The sequence below is a fragment of the Hevea brasiliensis genome, chromosome 7, assembly GCF_030052815.1.
Source record: "Hevea brasiliensis isolate MT/VB/25A 57/8 chromosome 7, ASM3005281v1, whole genome shotgun sequence".
NCBI lineage: Eukaryota > Viridiplantae > Streptophyta > Magnoliopsida > Malpighiales > Euphorbiaceae > Hevea > Hevea brasiliensis.
The window spans coordinates 71,965,360-71,972,186 of record NC_079499.1 but is presented as its reverse complement, the minus strand read 5'-3'; positions in this window follow the sequence as shown (position 1 = coordinate 71,972,186).

Genomic DNA, 6,827 nt, shown 5'->3' with positions numbered 1-6,827 from the left:
ATCTAGGTCTTAACTTTATTTTTCTTTTTGAATTGCCTAATTCAGAGCTGTGTAGCTCAAGTTATGCCCAAAACACGATTACTGTTCACATCACTATTCATGCTGCAGATTCAGTTCTTGCAGATTTATTGATCCAATTTCGTTTAGCAATTTGGTAAAGTTAAGTCCATAATTTTTTCTAATGTTCTGCATACAAAATGTTCTACTATGTCTTAGGTTTCCATCGGTTCAAGAATCACCTAAATCAGAGTTTTCTAGAGAGAGTTATGGCCATGCAAAGTTTACTGTTTATATGGTAAATCTGCAATTCTGCAAATTCAGTGATTCAAATTTGCTCAGCAATTTGATTGGGTTAAGTCCGTAATTTGGCCTCAAGTTCTTCATATGAAATGTTCTACTATGTCTTAGGTTTGCATCAATTCAAGAATTGCCTAAATTGGAGTTTTCTAGAGAGAGTTATGGCCATGCAAATTTTACTGTTCATATAGTCAAATTCTGCAGGTTCCAAAATTGTGTCTCTAAGTTCAAGCCAAGGTTTAGGCAATTTTTGGGCAGTTTCTGGGGTGGTTCTCTTCATGAAAATTCTAGTCCTATGTCTTAAGTTTCATTTCCAATTGGTTTCACACCAATTAGAGTTGTGTAGCACAATTTATGTACTGTCAAACACACTGAACTCAGTGTGTGAATTCTACCCTAGGTTTAAAATTTTCATTTCTTCAATTATTCTCTCTAACCAACCTCAATTCACATTTAATTCACCAAAAATGATTATAATTTAGCATTGACACATCAATGGCACTTCCTAACACAAAACCCACAATTTTCATACACTAAAGTTTGCAATTTCCCTAATCCTACCATTTGATTATCTCTATTCATCAACCCAATGTCAATTCAAAATAAATAAACCTCAAATGACCATAATTTAATACTACACACACCAATTTCACTCTCTAGCACCAAAACCCAATTTTCCCATGAACCCTAATCTCTCATAATTAAATTTATACATATTTCATGCAATTTCTTTGCTCTAATCATGCATACTACTTCAACTAAGCTTGATTTCATCATCATTTTCATTGAAATATATCAAACCCTAATTTTTCTCCAATTTGGCCAAAGCCCTAGTTTAGGTTCCATGCATGTTTACTTTCATTTCTTATGAAATTTCATTATAATCTAATTTAATTTAAGGTTTGTATAACAAAATGAGCATTAAAGAACTTACCTCTTGATGACTTGCTTCCAACTCCCCAAATCTTCAATTTCTTTTCTAATCTCTTTTTTTCCCTTGCTTTTAATCTCTAAATCAAATATTAATTTGATGCTCTCTACCAATTAGATGCAAAAACCATAGAGGAAAAGTAAGGAATTGAGTTTTGAGAATGGGTGTCAATGGAGAAAGAAGGAAGAAGAAGAAAGAAAGAAAGAGAGAAGGAGAGAGAGTGGGTGGTAACTAAATGGGGGAGGAAGGAAGATGGCTTCCTTTTATACTTATCCCAAATTTTGATTTATTTAATTAATTTTTATTGAGTTGTCCAAAGCCCATTGGTCTTAAAATTTTAATTGGGTCAAAATGGATTTAAAATTCTAGATTTTTGTTTCTTTTATTTTCCTCTCACTTTATACTTGAATTCTTTTCCTCGAAAATTTATTCATAATTCAATTTATTATTTTCATTTATTTAAATTGACATTTTGGTCAAAAATCAACTCTTAAAGTGAATTGATCAAAATTTCCCTTATCGGATCATAATCCCTCTTTTACAATATATCCGGTGAGTCCTTATATTTTTAGGTCACTTGAATTTTTATTGTACCTATCTCAATTATTTTTCTATTTATTTTTGATCCTCAAAGTGTCTTTGAATAGTACTAGTCACAGACCAAAAATGGCACTATTCATAACTCGGAGGTTCGGGGTTTTACAATTCTCCCCTCCTTAAAAATAAAATTCATCCTTGAAATTTACCTGGTCTTAGTCTCTGAATAGCTGTAGGTGATGTCTCCTCATGTCCTCCTCACACTCCCATGTAGCCTTCTGGCCTGAATGATGGTTCCACAGCACCTTCACTAGAGGTATTTGCTTGTTCCTTAGCTGCTTCACCTCATGTGCCAAGATCTTTATGTGCTCTTCATCATATGTTAGGTCTGGATTCACCTCAATCTCCTCTACTGGCAAAATGTGAGAGGGGTCTGATCTGTACCTCCTCAACATGGAGACATGGAAGACATTGTGAATCTTTTCCAACTCCAGAGGCAATGCAAGTCTATATGCCAATGGACCCACTCTTTCCAGAACCTCATATGGCCCAATGAAGAGAGGACTTAGTTTCCCCTTTCCACCAAACCTCATGATCCTCTTCCATAGGGAAACTTTCAGGAACACCTTATCACCTACACTGTACCAAATATCTCTTCTCCTTAGGTTAATGTAGGACTTCTGTCTATCCGTTGAAATTTTGAGTCTGTCTCTAATGAGCTTAACCTTTTCTTCCGTCTACTGCACTAATTCTGGGCCAATCAACTTTCTCTCGCCCACTTCATCCCAACACAAGGGAGTTCTAGACTTTTTACCTTAAAGTGCTTCGTATGGAGGCATCCCGATGCTTGACTGATAACTATTGTTGTAGGCAAATTCAATTAAAAGCAAGTGTGTGTCCCAACTCCCTTCAAACTCAATCACACAAGCCTGAAGCATATCCTCCAAAATCTGAATGATCCTTTCAGATTGGCCATCTGTCTGTAGATGGAATGCTGTACTAAAGTTCAATCTAGTTCCCAAGGCTTTTTGGAGACTACTCCAGAATCTAGAAGTGAACCTTGGGTCTCTATCCGACACAATAGACGCTGGCACTCCATGTAACCTCACCACATCATCAATGTACAGTTTGGCCAATCTTTCTAGGCTATAATCCATCCTCACTGGCAAAAAGTGTGTAGACTTCGTCATTCTATCAACAATAACCCAAACTGCATCATGATTCTTTTGTGTATGAGGAAGTCCTGTCACGAAATCCATAGTGATTCTTTCCCATTTTCACTTGGGAATTGGCGATGGCTGTAAGCAACGCTGCAGGCACTTGGTGTTCTACCTTTACTTGCTGATAAGTTAGGCATTTGGAAATATATTCTGCAATGTCTTTTTTCATTCCTCTCCACCAATAGTGCTCTTTCACACTTTTGTACATTTTGGTTCCACCAGGGTGCATTGCAAAAGGTGAATCATGTACTTCCTTTAAAATGGTCTGTATTAGTTCAACATTCTCAGGAATGCACATTCTGCCCTTATATAACAACAAGCTCTCATCATTTACTGATAATTTTAGTTTCTTACCATCCCGAGCCTCTTCCATCAACTTCACATACTTATCATCCTTCTGTGCAACTGCTTTAATTTGTTCTGCCAGCATTGGCTTCACTTACCAAGTAGCTACCATCTGCCCATCTTTATTAATCTCCAAATTAGCATGTAATACCCTTAATTCATCACCATGGACAAAGTAGAAACCCTCAAACTAGCCATAGTCTTACGACTTAAAGCATCAGCTACAACATTTGCTTTTTCAGGCTGATAGTCTATCAAATAATCATAATCTTTTATCAGCTCTAACCATCTCCTCTGCCTCAAATTTAACTCCTTTTGTGTGCCCAAGTATTTCAAACTTTTATGATCTGTATATATATAACATCTCTCTCCATACAAGTAATGTCTCTAGACCTTCAAGGCAAGGACAATGGTTGCTAGCTCTAAGTCATGTGTAGGATAATTCCTCTCATGCTGTTTAAGCTAGCGTGAAGCATAGGCAATTACGTTTCTATCTTGCATCAACACACCACCTAATCTATTATGAGAAGCATCACTATATTGTTAGTAGTATGCCCTAGAGCATATCATTTAGTATGTATCTTGTACATATTTTTATTAATAAAAGGCATTTCCACTTTTCCGTTTACATAATATATTTATGTGTAATAGAAAAGGTCCATTGATATTTTGTTAGAAATATTATTCTTAAGTTGTTAAGAATATGAGTGACAATATTTCTAGCACAAAGTATCATAAATAGGTTCATAATCAAGGATACTTCATAATGAGGACATGACTTATCCAGAAAGATTGTATTCATGGTTGTTCCCAAGTTATTTATATGAGATATAAATAAGATGGAATGGTGAGTCTCATGCCATATGACAAACATGATAGGCACTTATAAATGATAAGTAGGCCGAACCAGTGACACTTATGACAAGCACATGGAGTTTACTCTTGTCAATGTTTTTTCATAAATCATATCAGTGCATATAATCTTTAGACCTGAGATAGCACAGTTATCTTGTATATAAGTAGTTTGAGTTTGATACTGCTTTCATACTTGTACTGTGTATGGGTATATGGGCATGTGTTGGCTCCTACTAGTTATATATGGAGGTAGGTGTTGATCAAGATGGAATCTGTTCCTCTAAGTAAATAGAGATAAAATCCTATGTTCATTTAATTGTTCTTGATGTTTCAAGTTCCTGGCCAGGATAGATAGATTTATTCAGAAAAGAGTTTCTGATGAGAAAATCTTTTTAATCAAGAACTGGAATTAAAAGAGAACATAATATTCATAGCAAATGGAGTTTGACATAAACCATGACTCCAGCTTGAGTTGGGATTTTGTAACAGAGAGATTCTAGGGCATGGTAACATATGATTATAGGTTCATTTAAGGTAAACCTTGTTATTAATTGGGTGGCCATGGCATGCTATGCTAGGTGTTAACCATGGTCTATGAGGTTCATAAAATGATTTAGAGAAATCATTTATGGTAAGAAAGAGTTCTGATGATATTAAGAGTTGATATCATGTCTCATTGCCAATTAGTGATGAGCCTAGTAAGTCACACATACACAAGTTATCACCTATTTAAATATGATTTAATTAATTAATTAAAGAGTTTAATTGATTAATTAAATAAGTTTGGTTTGCAATTAAATTGCAAAGTCCCTAGCATGACTTGAAACCAAATCTAGATTATTGGATGTGTAGTATAAATTAAATTTATATTTAAAGTGTTTAAATATGAATTTAATTAATGAGAAATTAATTAATAGAGATTAATTAATTAATTTATATTTGATATAAATTAATTAGAAGAAGAAAAATAATTATTTTGGGTTGAGAACTCAAAATTAAGACACAGGGGCATTTTGGTCATTTTGCAGTGTGACACGTGGCACCATGAGATGATGACACATGGCATAACACATAAGCTTGCCAAATGTTTTTTTTTAATCATGTAAGATGATTAAAATCAAGATTAAATATAGGTTTGACACTTGGCACAATGTGATTGGGTCACTTAAACCTAGAGCTAATCAAAGGGTGACATGTGGCAAGGGTTTAATGTGTTAACCTAGCTATTTAAGTGTTGTTATGAGAAAATAAAACACAACCAGTAGCCACACTCCTTTGTCACGCCACTTTGAGGGTTTTTATCTCTTTTTCTTGATCTCTTATCAATTCAAAGAGATTAGCCATCAATCTCTTGAATTAAGAACACTAGAAATTGTTTCTAGTGTCCTGTTTACATCTTTAATCTCTTAAAAGGCAGAACTTGATTTTCTAATTAATAGAAAAAGCTTTAGAAGCTATTCAAGGGCTGCCATAGGTGTTCTTGGTGTGGGCAAGCTAGAGGGACAACATCTGGTGTCCTGAAGACGAATCTCAAAGGCGCAGACACGCAGCAATGCATCAAGAGGTTAGTGTAATCGTTCTTGATTTAATCTAGGGTTCTAAAATTAATCTGATTAATTTTAAAATCTTAAATGGCAAATACAGATCCAAAAACATATTAAAAGAGTTTTAATATGTTGTTTATCATTGAAATCAAATAGATAAAAATAAATCTTGCATGATGCATGTGACCCTAGGTGAAAAATTTTGAATTCAATGGTATAAACTTGTGTTTTTCACGCTTCCGTTCCTTCAATTGGTATCAGAGCCACTATATTTGCCATTTAGATTGATGTTTATATGATTTAATTGTGTGTTTGATCATGAGATCAAGAGTTTATTGCTGGTTGCAAAGCAAGTTGGCGGCATACTTGAAAAAACACCATCAATGGTGCGCATGGTTTGGCTTCCATGGGTGGTTTAAGGTTTGGCTTTTAATTTTCTGATAATAATGAGCACAGAACAACCACCACCATCCAATATCCTTGCAAGCATACTTGATCACAATAGGTTGACAGGACCTAATCTGTCTGATTGGCTAAGAAATTTGAAACTTGTCCTGAACCTTGAACATATAGGATATGTTCTAGATTCAAATGTTCCTGGTCCCTTACCTCCAGAGGCCACACAAGAGGAACATGAAACTTTGGACAAGTGGAAGGAGCATGATATGAGAGCTAAGTGTTACATGCTTGCTTCCATGAGTAATGAGTTACAGAAGCAACATGAGAACATGCAGAGTGCGAGTGAGATCCTCCTTCACCTACAAGAGTTGTATGGTGAGCACAGCAGGAATGCTAGGTATGAGATATCTAGGCAGCTGTTCCCCATGAGGATGTCTGAGGGACAGAATGTTGGGGATCATGTCCACAAGATGATTCGGCTGATTGAGCAGTTGGAATATCTTGACTTCAACATGGATTTCCAACTACAGACGGATTTGATCCTTCAGTCCCTTCCTGGGTCTTTTGGGAAATTTTGTGACAAATTTCCATATGACTCAACAGGAATGCACCTTAGCTGGTTTACTCAACATGCTGGTTATTGCCCAAAAGAATATGCCAGGCAATAAAGGAAAAGAGGTAGCTTTGGTTGCATCTTCT